The sequence below is a fragment of the Lycorma delicatula genome, chromosome 7, assembly GCF_047948215.1.
Source record: "Lycorma delicatula isolate Av1 chromosome 7, ASM4794821v1, whole genome shotgun sequence".
Lineage (NCBI taxonomy): Eukaryota > Metazoa > Arthropoda > Insecta > Hemiptera > Fulgoridae > Lycorma > Lycorma delicatula.
This window is the reverse complement of record NC_134461.1, coordinates 49,440,525-49,460,022: the sequence shown is the minus strand read 5'-3', so window position 1 is coordinate 49,460,022 and position 19,498 is coordinate 49,440,525. Positions and strand designations below refer to the sequence as shown.

Sequence of the window (19,498 nt, the reverse complement as noted above, 5' to 3'; positions counted from 1 at the left end):
TAACTAGTTAATTCATCGTCAATATTTTTGTCGGTGAAAAACCATAAATTTTATCTGAATTAACCTAATTTTATAATTAAAATTGAGAAAATTTTGTATTTAAAATATTTAATACAGTATATATATATATATAATAAAAAAACAAATTGAAATATTTTGCCTCTATAGCTATTATAATGTTTTTTTGAAACGTAATATTAGGTAGTTTATTTAAATATATATATATACACAAACATACAAACACTGTAGAAATAAACAATAATAATAATAATAAAACGTAAATATTATTCAGTTAAAACCAATAAACCATAAATATTATAATGCAGCTACTGTATTTGAAATTTTAACAAATATCGTGTAACAAATAACTTATATTAAGAACAATAAATCTCATGTCAGTACAGTTTACGAGGGCTACACAGAGAGCAATTCTGGTACAATGATATTAAATCAGTGACCTTTTATAATAAACTCCTAGATATAGATGAGTTCCTGTTTGAAGTCATACAACATAGAATGTTGTCCAACCACATTACTCAACGATTATTATATATATTTTTATTTTATTTCAATATAAATTTTTTTTCAAAATTAATTATAAAAAAGCTTTCGTAAAGAGTAAATAAATTTAAATTGAATTTTTTTTTATATTGCATTTGAAAACGTAAAGGATAATGTTATGTTCTATAAAATTCCTTAATATTTAATAACTATCTCAGGAGAATAAATGCCCAGAGTTTGTTTTTCAGAATTAAAAATTTTACTTCTTTGAATTTAATTATAAATTAACTTTTATTATTAATACAAAATATTTACAGTGATTACATTAACTGCGATTTTTATTTTTCATATATCTCTAAAGTAAATTGTCAATTTAAATAAAAAATAAATTCCATCCAGCCGTTAAATATGGAGTACTTAATTTACTGTGAAATTATTATTTTTCTATTTAATGTGAAAAAAAAAATGATTGGCTTCAATATTCATTTGATATTAAAGGAATTATAATGTTTGCTAATTATTTAGAATATATATTTTATTTCTATAATTTTATATTTTTTGAAAGTGTTATAATTTTAAGAATGAATATTTGTCTAGACGGTAATTATTTAGTTGAGGTGCCTCACCCCGAAATCACAAAAAAAAAACATCAAATTCATTAAAAATTAATATTTATTCATTTAATGATGTATTGATAATGAAAATAGAAAATTAATAAAAATTTACGTAATGATACAAATAAAAAAAATAACGAAAACGCGACAGAATTACTAAAAACATCACTAAACAATTAAAAATGAACAACAAAACCAAAAACTAACAGAACTATTAATGAAAACTGCAATAATAACAACGAATACTTGGAGCAAGAAAAACGCAACCGCAATCATTAAGAGCTGAACCTAACCTAATTACTTATTTTTATTACTTAAATAATCAAAACATTACTGTTGATTAGGCAAGATTAGCGAGCGTAGATTAGGTTTTGTTGGATTATATTATTTATTTTCATGTTTATATCTTTAAATACAATGTTTCAGTATGATATAAGTTTTTTTTCGATTTTCATTTGTTACGTGTTATTTGTATCGCTATGTAATTTTTTATTAATATTCTATTTTCCGACACCCAAAATGCATTATTAAATGAATAAATATTAATTTTGAATGAATCTGATGTTTTTTGTGATTTCGAAGTGAGGCACCTCAACTAAATAATTACCGTCTAGACATTATAATTTACTCTAGAAATTATAATTTATAATGTTATTCAATTAATTGAAAATTTTTGGTTTTGATTTAAAAAAAATAATAATTGAAAAATTGTATCTTTTTTTATATTAATAATGTTTAATTCACTCACCATCCATTCCTCTCGAAGTTTATACAAGGGAATATAGAGTGGAAATTATTTAGTATATGAAAAATACCACGACAAGGATTCAAACTAGAGATCTGACTGAAAACTGAGTTGCCACCTCACAACCACGAAAGCCCTCTTTCGAAGGTCCTTCTTTAATTAAATAAATTAAAAAAATAATAATAATAAATAACTCGTAAAGGTACTTTAAAACAAAAAAAACTTTCATAAAATTTGATTGCTTTTAATTTTTAATAATTTAAAAATAATTCGTTATACTTTTTATCATATTAATGGTGGTTTTTTTTTTAATTATTCTTTACTCTACGAAATTTGTATTTATTTTTTTAACAATTATTTACTAGTTATTGTAACAGATTTTGTAATATATTTAAGAATAACATTTTAATCGTCTCGTTCCTTTATGTGGAAGGTATCAAATTCGAATCCTAATAAATTTTAAATAAAAAGTTTTTTAGGCTGTAAATTCGAATACTCACGTTCAAACTTAAACTTTTTTTTAAAAAACAGAAAAGAAAGCAGTAACAAATGACGTGCAAGCTAATAATAAATCATTATCAACCATTTATTTCCTTTTTAACTTATATTTTTTACATTAAACCTGTATAAAATTTCTTTTTTTAAATATTCTAAAATAAATATGAATTATTAAAGTTAATTTAAGTTATACTTTATATTACTTATAGCATTCTTTATAAGAAGCGCATCCTAATGAGAATATGGTAGTTGTAAACAATCCAGTTCTGTCACAAGTTGATCATACTTATGATAATTACAATAACTGAACAATCATGAGTATTATAAATACAGAATGTAATGTAATCCATTAAAAAAATAAGGATTTTTCTGGATTAAAAAAAAATATGAATAATACGATTTTTTTTCTGTTTATTAATTAAATTGGTTAATGAGTTTTTTAATGTTTATAAACCGTTTGTATAATAGGAACAATATTTTAAAAATAAGTCTTTATTCTTCTTTATAGGTTTTATTAACTGTCAACTCATTAGTAAATAAGTATTATTAGAGACTGTAAAACGTAGATTGGTTTCGGCAAAGATCTGTATTAGAACAAAGTTTAAATATGTATGTGTATATTTGTTAATAAAAAAAAACCTTAAAAACATTCATAAACTTTGATATCAAAATAACTAATTCTTGATGTTCTAATATACTTTTCTTCTTTTTAAAAGATTTTACTGCAAAAGTTTCTTTTCCTGTTCATTTTATTACCTCATTTGTTATAAAACAGATTTTCTTCATTCAGCATTTAAAAATTTTACACTATTTCAACTTTTAATTTCTATGATCATCTGTTATATAATAAAATTTATTTGGAGATATAAAAGTTAAAATTAATTTGAGAGGATTTAGTTTGTTTCCTTCCAATTGTATTCTTTTAAATGAAAAAAATATTTTTAAATTATAAAAATAACTATCGTTATACGAACAGACGAAATATAATAAGCATAAAATATATGAAGTTCATTGTTTATTAAAATATGATAAAAAAATCGTTATTAGTCATACAAAAAGTTTAAGATTTAAAAAAAAAGTTAATCAATGAACAGACCAGATTCGAGAACGATATTTTGTTCAAACAAATAATTAATAATTATCAAGATACCTAACCTGTCTCCATTCAAACATTAATATTCATAACGACTGCAACTTTCATACGTAACAAACATGACTAACTTTGTACTATGACGACCAGCTGTAATTTTAACATTTTATAAATTTACGTTCTACATACTTTAATTCTAATGATATTAAATTGAAGAGTAACTTTTCCTGAGGATGGTCCAATGATCGAAAGTATTGGAAAAGAGGACGCGGACGAATTGTTGGTAAGGTTGAGCTTCATTTTACTTACATATAAAAAAATGTTTAACTAAAAGATGTATTTAGAGTTTAAGAAAAAAAGATTCTCTCTTCAAGGTGTGGAAAATTAAAATATTTTGTAAAGTATAATAAAAGATCATGTAATTTCATTAATAGATTATTTGTTATCTTTCTTTTTCCAATTTATCATTGTATATTCAAGTGGGAGTCAAAGGTTAATATTAGTATTAATATCTATCATACTAATGACGGATGATTTCATTCATTAATTAATATTACTCATTTGTTTTGTGTATGTATTCATATATATCGTTCAAAATATTTATAATTAATTAAAATTATCCTTTTCTTTCTTTCCGGTTTTAGTTGTCTTTCGTCATTCAATAACCAAATAATAATAAATAGATAATTATTCCTAAAAAGAAAACATTATTTAAACAGCTTAACACTTTCCTCCATTAGAAAGAACTTTATTAGGATTTCATTTCTGATGACTAACCTAATGAACTAAAAAATCTTACAATTTATTTAAAAAAAAAAATACTCTATTTAGGAAATTTTAAATATTAATAAATTAGAAAAAAAACATGAATATTCCTTACACTTATCTTCATTTATTTATAAAGTACGTATTCACTTCGTAAAATACGTATTAACTTAATTTTTAATTAACGCGTTCAAAATTGTTTCTATAAAAAATGTATTTTTTATCAAATGAATAATTGCATCAGTTTAATTTAAATATTTATTATTTTTATTCATTAAAACCAATTTTTATATAATTTTTAATTTTGTAGTTTTAAACTGTTCAAATTTTTTTCTCATGATTTTCTTTAACCTTTCCATAATTGATTTTCTTATATAATCAATCAAATGCTACTTTCTTTTTGTTATTTTTAAATTATTACGCAAACGTATCCTGTATATAATGAAAAATATTTATAATTTTTTTCGAATAAAATATTAATTTATTTTTATAAAAGTAAAGGATATATTTTATAACATTATATTTTTACTCGTTTTAATCTACTTAAAAAAATATTATAATTTTAATAGTATAACGAATAATAAAAAGGTATAAAAAAGTTATTTAATATGCTAAAGTTTTAAATATATTTTTAATAAAAAAATCGAAGTTTACTAATGATATTATTACACTTAGTATTAAAATCATAATAATTACTTATTTAAACACGTTTTTGTGTTTTTATTTGTAATAATGTACTACATGATAACAAAACAAGGGAAGATAGTAGAAAGTAAAAATATAAATATTTGAATACACTGATAATATAAAAATATTTTTAAAAAAATAAATAAAATTTAAAATGAAGAGGAGAGAAGAAACATTTGTAGCAAAATCTTGTAAAGAGAAGAGTCAGAAACATATTTTTATATACCTAGATTTAGCTAACTTGGAGATATATAGAGGAAAATCTTTCGTGGAATACCAAGGCTGAGATGATAAAACAAATAACTGAAGATATAATAAAAATCTACTGATGTTTACAAATTTATACGGAACAAGAAGGAAATGAAGAAAACCATCAAACCTTTTAAACGACTTACAATCCCCTAAAAGACAATCCTTTAACAAACAAATTTATCAATATATGCTAATAGTGTTGTTATCTTCTAAAGATTTAGTGTTCTTTTAGTTAAATATATTGAGCTAATAGTCATATTAATTTGAAATGTGAATTTAATGTCGCAATTTTTCATTAATAGATCAAAATTGAAACTTACTCATTTAGTATTAAACATCAGATATCCATAGTTATTTTGAAGATGTCTATTAGATATTTTACATCAGCTAGGATTCTTTTATTATATCTACACTACTTAACAAATGTATCCATAAATTAATCTAAAATAAATATCCCGAAGACAAACAGATTATAATTTGTAAATTTCAATTACTTTTAAAAAATATATTTTTTTTTTGTTTTAAAAGGATCTTACAATCAGTTTTTTTTAGAAACAGATATTAATATTAAAAAATATTAATATATTAATTTAATTATAATTATTTTAAAATTAATAATTATAGTTTTCATCAAATAATATTAAATTTAATATTATCAATTTATCTTAATTAAAATCTAATATCCCATTACGGGTATTTTAGTATCTTTGAAAGCTCCTTGAATAAAAAACGCAACAAATAATTATGATACTCACCTCTGGCTACAGGAAATTGTCTAAATCATAATATAATATGAACCGGTTATAACGCACCTATCTATTATACTAGCATAATAGGTCTTGATTGTTATACTAGCGTAATAGGATAATCGTCTCATTACAAAGATAAAGTGATAAATGAAAATAAAATTTAGTTAATATTATAACACAAACTATTACCGAATGTTACAGTTAAAAATGAAATTATTATGAATTAAATAAAATTTAGAAAAATAAAAATGCAGAATATTTTTACTGTAAGTACTGATTGTGTAGTAAATACATTTTTGTAGCTGGATTTCATTTTTATATTGGCTTTTTCGAAATAGTAAACTGCAGTAATTGTTCAGACTTTTAAGTATTTTCCCTTATAGTGTAATTGAAAATACAGTACCAGGTTTGAACTCAAAATATCGTTAAGTAATATGCAGTACTACACGTATGTGTAACACTTAGGAAATTTTAGATTTTTTTGAACACTTAGCTTTAAGATTAAAAGTAGGACATTATTTTTGTTTGCCTGGAGTTAAATCTTTTTTTTTTATAGTCAGATTTATTAGCATATGTATTTAATCTGCTCAGTTTATTTCTACATACGTATACATAATTGAAATTCATTACTATATATCTACTTTATTACATCACATCCATTTCGGGGCATTATTGGCGGTCCTGACATCTACCTAGTTATTTTTTTAAGATCTGATTTAAGATCTGAACAGTTATTTTTTGGGGGGGATATCCCTTTTTCCGTGTTAAAATCGTATCTGCGTCATTTAGAACCGCGTAACAACGGTATCGAACTGTACTTAATTACATCGACGCATATATAAATGAAGAAAATATAATATATTTATTATAAAAACAAAAAAGAAAACCATATAATATTTTTCCCCATGGAAAGACATCTATCAATCAATCGTTACTGATTTATAGATTTTCACGAATATCGAATAAAATTTTCAAATTATTTTATTAAAACATCAAAATTTTTCTCTTTTAAAAAGAGAAAGAGTAATAATGAAAATGAAATTTAAAAAAAATTATTTAAAACCAAGAATCAAGATATATGTATAATTTTATTCAAAATAAGTGGTTTACCGCTTAGTTAATAAATATTACGTATATAGCTTTCTAAAAAAAATTCCGGTTATTAAATGTTATTTTTAAGCCCTTTTCATAAAATTATTTTTTAAATTTTATTAAGAAATATCGCTCTTATTTCTATAGATAAATGATTATTATTAATGTAAAATAACGCAATCATCCGTATATATATGTACAAAAATCTTTTATTTTTGATATTTCTACTTAAATTTTCAAACGATTTCGTCCTTCAATTTAGAAAATTATATGATATGTATCGTACTCCATTCTATTTTTTTGACACTATCATATACACATCACTTACTCTATTAAGAAATTTGTTGGTAGTTCGTTAACATAAACATTTGGAAAGGCAGTTTGTGAGTTTAATATTATTTACGCCTGCTTGGAGTATTACGGATTAAAAATATTTTATTATAAAAAGACCTCTCTATTTTATCTGTTTAGTCTCCGGAACCACCGTAAGGTATTACTTCACAGGATGATATGTATGAATTAATGTAAATTGAAGTGTAGTCTTGTACATCCTCAGGTCGACCATTCCTGAGAAGTGTGGTTAATTGAAACTCAACCACCAAAGAACACGGGTATCTCCGATCTAGTATTCAAATCCATAAAAAAGTACCTTTACTAGGATTTAACCCTTAGAACTCTCGACTTCGAAATCAGCTGATTTGCGATGACGCGTGTGAAAATGCTATGCCTGACTGGGACTCCGGACGAAAGGCCGAGGCGCTACCACTCGCGCCACGGAGGCCGGCTGATATATATATATATATATATATATATATATATAAAGACCTAGTCATCAAAAACAATTCCTTTAGGTTAAAAAGTTAAAAATATAATTTTTATCTTCACATTCTTCTTCTTCGATCGGATTTGATCATGTTAAAAATTTTTAAGAAAAACATTCTCGTAATCTTGATGCAAATTCAAATTTTCAAAAACCATAAAATTTCGTATTGTATTTTCTACAACGTAATGAAAGTACATCAGAGAAACATTAATTTTATGAATAGAAAGTAAAATTTAGAATTAATATACAATTTGATAACACTCAATCAATGGGGTATTAAAAAAATATATATACACAATTAACACTTTTTCCACAGAATAGTCCATAAAAATGTGGAATTTACAAATCACAAATTAACGTTTTCACTGAATTAGATTATTTACTGAGAATTAAAGAAAAGGGCCATTGAAGAACGGTCGGTATGTTATTCTTCACATTTTGTTATTATATCTTATTAACAAGATATATTAAACTATTTTAATCAAATATTTATCTCTTATCATTTTAATGGTTTAATATAAAAAAATCAGAATAAAAATCTCTGAGGCTATAGGTAAAACATTAAAGTTATTGTGTAATTGACATCTGAAAGACTTATTAAAAAATATTCAAAATTACGATAAAGTTTATGTAAAAACTGCAACTAAGAAATAAATGGATTTTTCTTCATCGAGAAGCGTCATAGTCGTGTGTGTGTGTGTATATGTATACATATATATACATATATATACATACATGCATACATAACGAAAAAATACGTAAGTTTAATACACATGGTGCATAAAATTGTGTTAAAAAAAATAAACTGTTATGAAAAATTTGGTACACATTTTTATATAACAAGTCCACTATTTTTTTTACAAAAAATTATAGTTGGTTAATAAATCCACTATTTATTATAAAAAGTCACAAATTATTTAAATTTATCATTAAAAATAATGACAAATTTCTACAGCCGGTAATATTAATTAATAATAAAAATATCCCATTATTTATTCTCTTAAACGAGAATTAATATTGATAAAACATATATATGCATAACTGGGATATTGTATACTGTGCACTGTGATTGTATTTTGTATTATAAATCATATGTATACTCACAAGTGTGTATAGTGTGTGCAGATATATGTTACTAAATGTGAAAATTATTAGTTATCAAATTCTTTTCAAGCATGCGTTGGCTCAAGAAAATCTTAAGTATCATTTTTATTATTCAGTTACTGTGTAAACTATTAAATGTTTTATTAAAAACACTTTCTGATGTAGCAGTAAAATTAGTACTTAGTGAAATACACTTGTTTTATGTTTATGAATAATTCTTAAACAGATTCTCGTTTATCGGCAATATATTCCCGATATTAATTAATAGTAGCACAATTAATTGCCATAACTTGATAGTTTTAGGCAACTTGAGATGAAATAATAGACAATCTTTAAAAAAATGGCACCATTATTTTTAGGAATAAAAAGCATTTCACGACAGGTTTAATTTTTAATTAACAAAAACAAATTACGTTAATGATTCATTTGAAGTCCTGCTGTCATAATTCAAGAATGATTGAAATGATGTTAATTTATGTTCTTCAAAAAATTCGACCAGAATACGCGTAAGTAACCTTATCACTTAAGGGTGTTTATACAGTTTACTTACATTGGTATTATGTTTTTACTTCAAAAGTTCTTACTGTGAATAAACAAAAAAAAAACCTATTCTACTGAAATAAGTCTACAGGTATACATTTAAACTATGGCACAATATACGGGCTATTCCGGGACGTATTCAGGAATCGATTCAGGACACCAAAATGAGCAAAAAGGTTCATATCGACGTAAGTCCTATTTTGCTTTGTTTTCTTTCTGGATGAGATTTTGTGATTTTCAACATAAAAATCATTTCTAAGGAATGGGTAGACCTACGTTAATTAAATTTGACAAATCTACGACTAGAGTCTTGTTCTACAAATTAAAAAATTTTGAAAACTAAAATTTCAAAATGGTAGCCATCTTTAACTTTTTAATCGTTGTAATTATATGTTTGATCAAATTTTTACTTTTACAAAATTTATTAAAACTTTTATTTTGAGCAAAATGACACCTCATTTGTATAAATCCGTTGACAAATAATCGAGTTATTGCAGACAATTAAACCGGCAGTACGCTTGCTATCATAATTGCTATAAGATGTAATGGGACAATCTGTATATATACAGAGTGTCCCTCGAAGAAACTGAGAAACTTTCAGGAAATGTTCTACTAGCGAAAATAATGAAAAAAATTCATATAAACATAGGTCTAGAAAACGCTCTGTTTTCAAGTTAAAACTTGTAAAATATTTCAACCGGATTTCAGCTCTTCTAATAAAAAAAAGCTCTACTGTAATTTTTGGGACCCAAATAAAGGGTAAAATTGATAGTTTCTTATGTAATTTGTGCTGAGAAATAGGATAAAATAGGTCTCAGAATTGTAAATCCAGTAATTTGTAAGACATCGACGTAAAACATAAAATAGGTGTCGAAAAAACAATTTTTTTTTTTTTTTTTTTGTTTGTAGTACAATAACTTTGTTAAATAACTAATAAATGCGAAAGATTTAGTAACAAATCTTGTAGAAAATCTAATTCTGAAAAAAATAATGTAAATATAGCCAAAATATTGTAAACCAAAACTTTTAAAAATCGGTTTTTTATTGAAGTAAAATAGACGTAGATTGATAGATTGAATATAATACATAAATAATAAATAAATTAATTTAATTTATATTTAAGCTTCCTGCTCTCATAGTGAGTGAATTTCAATATTGATATTATAGATCTTGATGAAAATGTATGTTAATAATATCTTTTAAAGATATTGTTAGAGATCTGTTGGAAGTGATTCTTTTGCAAATGAAAGATATCAATCAGTTAAACAGATTTAGTTTGAGAAGTTTTTGAGCATGGACAGTTGTATGTTGCATTATCAAGAGTGGAGTGAAAGTGAAATTGTTTCCAGAGTACAAAGATAAACGAGTGAAAAATGTTGTTTTTTGGGGAAATTTTGGATGGTCTGGATTGATATGTGGAACAGTGATGTTTTTTTTTTTTTTGAAGAGAAGAGTTTAAAATTGCAAGCAAATATTTCGGTTTGAAGTTATTTTGGTTTTAGAAAGCGATGATGGTAACCCACCAAGACTTATTTCCTAATGAGGAAGGGTACTTAACTGTGAATGATGACGAACGCATTTTTCTCGTTTTCCTTGAACAATTTTTGTCTAAAAAAAAAGTTTTACACTAGAGGTAATTCATTTTTATTAACTAACTGACGCTAATAATAGCGTCTCAAGATGTAGCCCGCCAGAGTAACCCACACGGAGGGCCTAGCTGCGGAGGCATTCTGTAGGCAAGCCCAGCAGCTAGTATTTTTTTTTTAATTTAATTTTAAAATATATTTTCTGCTTATGATAAAATTAAATTATTAAAAGTGTAATTTAATGAAATTATTAAAAATAATGAGTAGAGCCTATAAAAAACTCACTCACTAACGAGTAAGTTGAAACTCACCACTGCGAGTTTCGATAAAAATAAATCGATTATCCAAGTAGAATCTATTGATATTTTGTCGTACAATAATAAAAAGATAACAAAATCTCAAATTGAGGTTATACTGTCTTGCCAACCTTAAATTGAGCGAACAGTAGAACAACTCAACCAATCTTCATTAAATTTTCATATGCACAACTTCAGATACAATATACTACAGCATATCTAAATTTTAATGAAATTTAGTTAAACTTTTTGGTGTTTTTTATGCCATACCTGGCATGCTATTTTTGAGCCAACAATTTTACACATGACTCGAATTTTCGTACTCCTTATACCCTCAAAATATAAAAAAAATTCAATTCCACCAATAATCCCACCGTACGACCGAAATCTGTAAAAGTTATTTGAAGAAAAGAATTTTGTTTGTAAATAACTGTGTACCTCTATTTTTGAAATATATTAAAATATATTAAACACATGGTTAAGAATGAGACAACACAAAAAAAATTTGTAATGTTTAGATTAGATTAAAAAATGAAATGGTACATATTGCATAAAATCTGTGAATTATTAAAATATTATTATTAGCAAACGCCACTATTTAAGAAAAAAAATATATATTTAAGAAAAAGGTGATACTGTACTTGCGATAGGTCGTCGTAGGTAGCAGTAGCCAATCGTTAGTTCAGCAATTCATGCCCATCTTGTATATCCAAGGGTAATTCTAACTAAATCTTTGCGAGCTACAGATAAAATAAAAAACGTAAATTACAGCTGGTTTCAAAGATTTTATAAATACAAAAAAAGTTATTAAATTTACAACCGTAGATAATTAAATAAAAATATAAATCTGCCTATGAAATTAAACATACGTAAATAAGTTCGTATAGCGATTTATTTGGAAAAAAAAATGTATAAACATATTAGAAATAGGTTTCATTTTTTATTTTATTTTATCTGGTGTAGGGAGAAACTTAGGATTTAAGTTCGTGAGCGAATAGAAATCCTGAACAGTTTAATAGAGGATGTAGAGGTAAGAGACAAAGATATATAATCATCGGCGATATAATTGAAAATCTATAAATTATATTATTTAAAACAATAAAGAAAAATAAATTGATGTATTTTCAATAATGAATGAATACACTTTTTGAATATGATGCAAGAATGAGCTAAATTAAATATGAGCGCAAACTTGTTCGTTTATATGTATATGTGGTTGATTAGTTTTAAGAAATACAATTTTAATAACAGTATTATTATATGTTTTATTGTTTTTTTAAGCCCGTCATTCTAACGGATAAATTGTAAGGTAACAAATAAATATATATATACATTTAATGGTGTCTGTAAGTCTGTCTCTCTTTCCCGCAAAAATTAATCAACCGATTAAGCTGAAATACTGCATCAACAAAATTCTTTTTCCTGCAAAGAACAGAGAATTATGCAGCAACGAAATGTTTTACTGTATCAAGAATGTGGCCATTTTGTGATGGCTTGCGTTAACAACCAAATTGTGTTCCATACCGACATTTTACTTTAACAATGGCCAAACGTTTGTAAAATTGAATTGGAAGACCACTTGCAGTATTTAAAATTAAATTTTATGCAAAAAATGTCGCTTTGTCTTTTTTGATTTATCTATCGGTTATCGATAAAATTCGCTTTAAATGTGCGACGATGTAACTCGCGTCGCCTCGACAGCTCAACTAACACAGCCACTTCCCTGTGTTACTGTGTGTGCAACGAGACTGGCTGCACCTGCCCATTAACTAAAAGCATAAAAATAAAGAATGAGTAATGAAACACGGTCACCTCATGGTGTTTGTCGGGTAACGCTAAGAACCGTGTAAAATGCTTTTTTATGAGTCAATTGTACGGGCAACCAGCTGTAACTACTATTTTTAAAATGAGTGCAAACTATTTTAAAACCCGTACACAGATGAGGGTTTAGTTTAGTCACTTCACTTTAATCACCAGTATGCTGTATTTGGTATTTAGTATTCGTTGTTGTATTTTAGCATTTTGTATTTGTTGTCTTTTGCGTATGGTTGTTAATTGTCTAAACACACACAGGACACAGGCAGAGAGGGATGCCGCAGGAAAGATGGGTGAGGCACCGTACGTTTTATATATAAATAATAAAAAATGGGACTGGCTAAAAAAATGATGTAACCAGAGGGGATGAAGCGTGGAACCGTGTAGGGCCAGGGAGGTAGCCTTCTTGCGGAGGATGTTGTGGTCTTGTCGCACGCAAGAGCGACAAGGTGACACTCTGATGAGACATGGAGGATCCTCAAGGTGCGAGGGTTTGGGGGGTATGCATGGGAGCATACTCGGACCCCGACTAGTGGTAGAAAAGGGAAGGGTAGCACACTTGTGGAGGGGTATTACAGCATCCAGAGCGGAGTTCGTAATGCTTTAATGAGTCAAGAGGGACCCCAACGGGAAAGTGTCCGATGGTCTGACAAGCGGGTGGTGGTTAGACATCGTCGCGTCACGTTAGGCCAACTGAGGCAACGTCTTTCAGGCGGTTACCGGTTGATCTAGTTTGTTTAAAAAAAAAAGAAAGTTTAATCACCAGCCGGCCTCCGTGACGCGAATGGTAGCGTCTTGGCCTTTCATCCGGAGATCCTGGGTTCGAATCCCAGTCAGTCATGGAATTTTCACGCACGCTATAAATCGTTCATCTCATCTTTTGAAGCAATACCTAACGGTGTTCCCAGAGGTTTAATCAAACTGTCGTACTGAAGAAATTACAGTAAACCGATTGTTAACACTTATTTCTCTTTTTCTTCTTATTAATATAAATACATAAACTGTGTAGTTCTACTTATTCATTTATAAAAGTAAATAAATTTCTCTATATTAAGCTAGCCTATTTTACCAGCTGATATTTTATATTTAATTAGAATAATAATATAAAAATATAGTCATACTGTTTTATAATTATTATTTTTCTAATTAAATATATTGTTCAGTCTAAAATGTAGTCATTATACTATCATCAACTTCTCTTCATCAACAATGCATCATAAAACTTAAAATTAATATTAAAAATTATATTTATTCATGAACTTTATTTATCAAAAATATGAAGCGGCGAATTTAAGATAAATACACTCAACCGAGGTATTACACTAAGGCGGTTACTTATTCGACGTATTTGGTCCTTTCTTTGATGTAGAAGATGATTGCAAAACTCTTCTACAAGTTGTTTGTGGAGGAATGTTTGAAATCATCCCTACAACTATATAGGGAATAACTACCCTATAAAATACGTTCATCTTTGTTCCTTCAGTACTTAATGCGTTCATCAAAATAATTGTAGCACCATTATTCAAGGTAGTAGCAATATCAGATTATTTAACATCATTTAGTAAAACACTATAGATGTTTCCAATTAATGAATCTGTAGTATTTTTCTCATCGATAAACACTTCACCAACTTTTATAGAAGACTTCAGAGCAGCCGATAATTTATTCATATTTATTGAAGAGAATACTTTATTCTTTAAATTAGTTTTTGATTTATTGTCATGACTTTCAGTTATAATAAAAATTTCAATAATTGTATTATTTTCACCACAATTAAAGTGTTTACTCTTTGTAGTAAGAGAAAGGTGGAAACTAGCATTTGAACGCCGGTGGAAGATTGATTTATTTGCCTTTTCTTTCGTAAATTTTCCAAAAAAACTGTCATAAATTATTTTTAAATTTTCTTCCTTAGTTTTCAAATATATTTTTGGTTTTTCAGTTGCTGAAAATTTAATATTAATCTGTCAAAAAATGAAAAAAAAACATTTTTAATGTTTTGAAAGTCCAGCTGAAGGTAATCAAATAAACTTTAAGTTTCATTCTGGAAAATATCTTGAATGCTATCACTTTTCTCTTGGAACGGTAATATTTCTTCTTCAAGTCTCCTTCCTTAGTTACCAGTTACCAACCCATCATCACCTAATATAGATTGTCTGTTCGTTTCACTGCCTGTATCAAATCTATTTTAAAAATATTTTTTTCATTTGTTTAGGAAAAATTTTAATTATTTGTGTTTTGCGTACATTATCCTTGTTCATTTTTCTATTCTCTCTTCCGAAGTGAGCTAATGGAATCACTGTTTCTGAAATTGCCGGATAACCTTTGATATCGTTTGTAAATATTTCTAACTTCTTCAAAAAGTATTTATCCCCTTTTTGGTAGATTGTAAGGGGTACCATGATTCCGTTTCCGGAAAATTTCGACATATCTTCGCGTTTCACATCCTCCAGATCCCTTTACCACCGTCAGCTCAAAAGTTTATTATATATTTCACTTTCTTGTGGACACGATAACTGCCGTAAGTTTGCGCCAATCACTTTAAAATTATTCCGTAAAAATATCTCGTCCCAAAATCTCGGTCGATTATATTAACGGATAAAATCGAACTATCACTTTCTTATTAAGTACAATATCGAATTCGTTTAAACTTTCTACTATTTTTTTAATAAGGGCCAAAAATCTATGTAAATAAATTTTTTTTGATATCACCAACAATTGACCCAGGGGATTGAAAAAATGAGGTTTCGAAGACAAAAAAGAATCATACCACCCTTAATAGGACCAGTGTCGAATCGGTTTAAAGTAGCCATTAGTCCTGTACACATTACCAAAAACGTTTTTCTGAAACAATTTTTGATATGACCAACCCTTACGACAATGGGTGACCATAATTTTGCTGGAATTGTAAGAAAATGGGACTTGTCTGCTAAACATGTGAAACTATTTTTCACATGCAATCTACCATCCTCATAACCTACCCACCGGGTTGGTCTAGTGGTCAACGCGTCTTTGCAAATCAGTTGATTTAGAAGTCGAGAGTTCCAACGTTCAAATCCTAGTAAAGGCAGTTATTTTTATACGGATTTGAACACTAGATCGTGGATATCGGTGTTCTTTTGGTCGACCAGAGACTTTACAAGACTACACTTCACTTACATTCCCTCATTCATTCTCTGAAGTAATAGCTGAGGGTGACTAAAGTTTAAGTAACTAAAGTTTACAAAGAAAAAAAGAGAATCGTGCGGAGTTAGAATTTGCAAAAGTTTAGTGAGACGGTAGGTCTTTAAAAAAATCTTTAGGCATTTGAGAAATGAGTCCGTACACAAATTATAAAAATATCTTGAGTTGATCAGACGTTGAAAGTTTGAAAAGAATGTAGAAACGAGCAGAAACTGTAGAAAGCGTTAAAAGCAGGAAGCTATTATTTTTTGCTAATATTTTATGAGGAAATATATATGCTACTCTACAAGTGATAATGGAAAAAAAGACCCAAGAAGGGAGAGGTGAAAGAAAATTATCGAAACTAGTGTAATCATAGAGTTGTTTGGGAGCTTATCGAGCAATCCATTCCGAACAGTAGCTTCTTAAATTAAGATTGTTAATGTTTGAGGCGGAAGAAGAAGTGAATCATATTTCTTAAAATGAAACTCAAAACCGATCAGCTGTTTATAAAATACCATAGAACAATTATTAAATATTTCTTCTTCCAATAAGCGATACCTAAGAAAAATTTTTACGGAACGGAACGCAAGGATAGAGGGAGTTTATCTCCCTACTAATCGCAGAGCCTGGACAAATATCCCTTGCTGTTATGTCTTTCGTTTATCGGGCGGGTCATTATTTATTTAGTGGAAGTTATAGATTTTTGTGTTTTATTTATGGACGGAGTTGGTATTTGAGTTCTGGTCCTTTAGACCAATGATAAATAATTGACTAGGGCTGATCGTGGGACACCAGGCGAGTATGAGCTTTGTACTCCTGGCGTGATTCCCCTTCATTCAGTCCTCTGAAGTCCTTTCGGTGCTAGCGCCTTTCGATCTAAGAAGAATACGCCTTCCCGGGACCCTAGTATTTGGAGGAATGCGCTCCCCTTTCCGGAGGAAGTCGCATGTGTGGGGCCTTAATTGTAAGATTGAAAAAAATTTGTTAGTGGATAAGATATAGACGGTTACTAAATACAATCCAAGATCAATTTTCAAGTCAAACCTGAAACATTTGATATGCCATTTTCGGTTAGGAAATTATTCCAAGAAGAAAATATTAATTTCGTAAAATAAAATAAAAAAATGTATAATACTTTGCAATCAACAACTAATTAATTTTTTTCTGTTGGATACTATTACGATAAATAAAATTCATAGTTTGAAATTTACTGAAATATACTTTGATTAGAGAAATGTATTATTAAAGGAAATTCTAATGAAAATAAAACACTGTTATCTAGAGGAATCTAGGTTAATAGTATTATACTCAAAGTAATTAACTTATTGCGTAGTTGTTATGTTCAGATTACATCTACTGAGTAATTTAAAAGCATTCTAAAATAGGTTATATCTTATAATGCAGCTCTTGAACAAGTGATTATTTTGAATCGGTTATGAATACATAAAATTTGTTTATTTAATAAATTTCATGTGTATTTCTAAAACGAAATTAATAATGAAAACAATTTAAATAAATTGCAATTAAATTTAATTCAAACATTTAAAAATAAATTACATTTATCCTTTATTCATTTTACCATAAATAATTAAGAAGTTTGGGATATGAATAATATATTATTTAATAATATCATTATGCAAACTGAATTACCTGGTTTCTCTTTGGTAAGAGGAAATTATATTTACCAGGAAGTGATAAAAACTTATTAAAAAATAATTTTCTTTATACTCGTAATTAAGTAGTCAGTAAGGAACAAAACTTATTTTGTAAGTCTCAGAAAAAATGTCAAAAATTGTTGTACATTTAGATATTTTTTTAAAATTATATTTGTTCCACAAATGTTTACAAAAAATCAACCCCCGTTTAGAAAATCATAACAAATTGGCATCGCAAGATAGTGAAAAGAACCACAGTTTGAAATTTGAAAAAAAATATATGATTACGTCCTCATCTACAACCGATAGATTATGGAACACAGTAATACTTAAGAGTAGATAGAACATAAAACACAAGGTGTTAAAATTAAGATTATTTTGTTTTGAACCATGGAATCATATTTGTATATACTTATAAATGTTTAGTATATACATGTATCTATACGTACTGTAACAGATACGTATACATATACCATTCTTTAAGGGATTTCAATGGCAACCTCACTCTGCATGTAACTTTTTATTTATTCAAATTTACCGACAGTAAATTAAACAGTGCAGCGAAAAAAAAAATATGTTTAGTTACACATTAACTAATTCATATGATGTTGTCCCACTACAAATTTTGCCTTACAGTTTTATGTTCAGTGCTTGGTACTTAGAATGTTTAATATTGTAAGCGAAATGTGTTGTATAACTTAGTAAACGTATTCATAACTTTTTTTTAAGGGAGCCTAAAACCGCACCCCCCAAAAAAATACTCCGCGTTAAAAATATTATCTAATTTTTATTATACTATATATAAATTACGATAATTTTTTTTACCACTAATAGGTAGAGAATAGAGAACTACCGATAGAATTTCCAAAATTTTTCATAATTGTTACAAATTTTATTGACTTCTATATTTTTCTTGATCTTTTTTTAGATAGTAATATATATATATATATATATATTTTTAGCAGCATCCCCGTCGTGGTTTTGCTCGCGCTATATGGTTACTTGCGTTTCCTGTCGAGAACAGGGGATATTTCGCCGTTCAGGATTCGCTTTGCTTACCTTTCTTGTCTAGTCTTGACCTCATGGGTTCATTAAACTCATGCTTGTGAGGATATGATAAATAAAAATTAAAGCCTGTTTAATTTTTCAAATATACCAGTATCTGTAATTTTTTCAGAGCAACAGAAAACCACTAATGGTTTTTAGATTTCTGGTTACGGCTTCGCTCGCGAAACACTAAATCAGAATTACAAACATAAATTACCATCACGACGTTAGCAAATTTCATAAAAAATTGACCCACTATCGGTTAGATAAAACGGCAAAAATGAATGAACAATTTATATCTTTGAAGAGTATTTGTAAGCCCAAATCATATGAATAAATCGTTAAGTATAGTTAGAAATAGGGAAAAAGATTAAATAAGGAAAACAATCCTTGTTCGAAATTTTTTTACTTTTCTTCACTCATTTCAGGGACTAATTTTTAAAAAAATTTAGAAATTAGGTTTTAGATATTCACATG

The 19,498-nt window shown here is 27.3% G+C and overlaps 1 protein-coding gene across 2 annotated transcripts in view; it reads left to right on the top strand.

Moving 5' to 3' along the window:
- The window catches only part of LOC142328097 (uncharacterized), a 338,993-nt gene that overhangs the window by 705 nt on the left and 318,790 nt on the right, over positions 1–19,498 (top strand). The gene's annotated exons all lie outside the window — the stretch shown is intronic.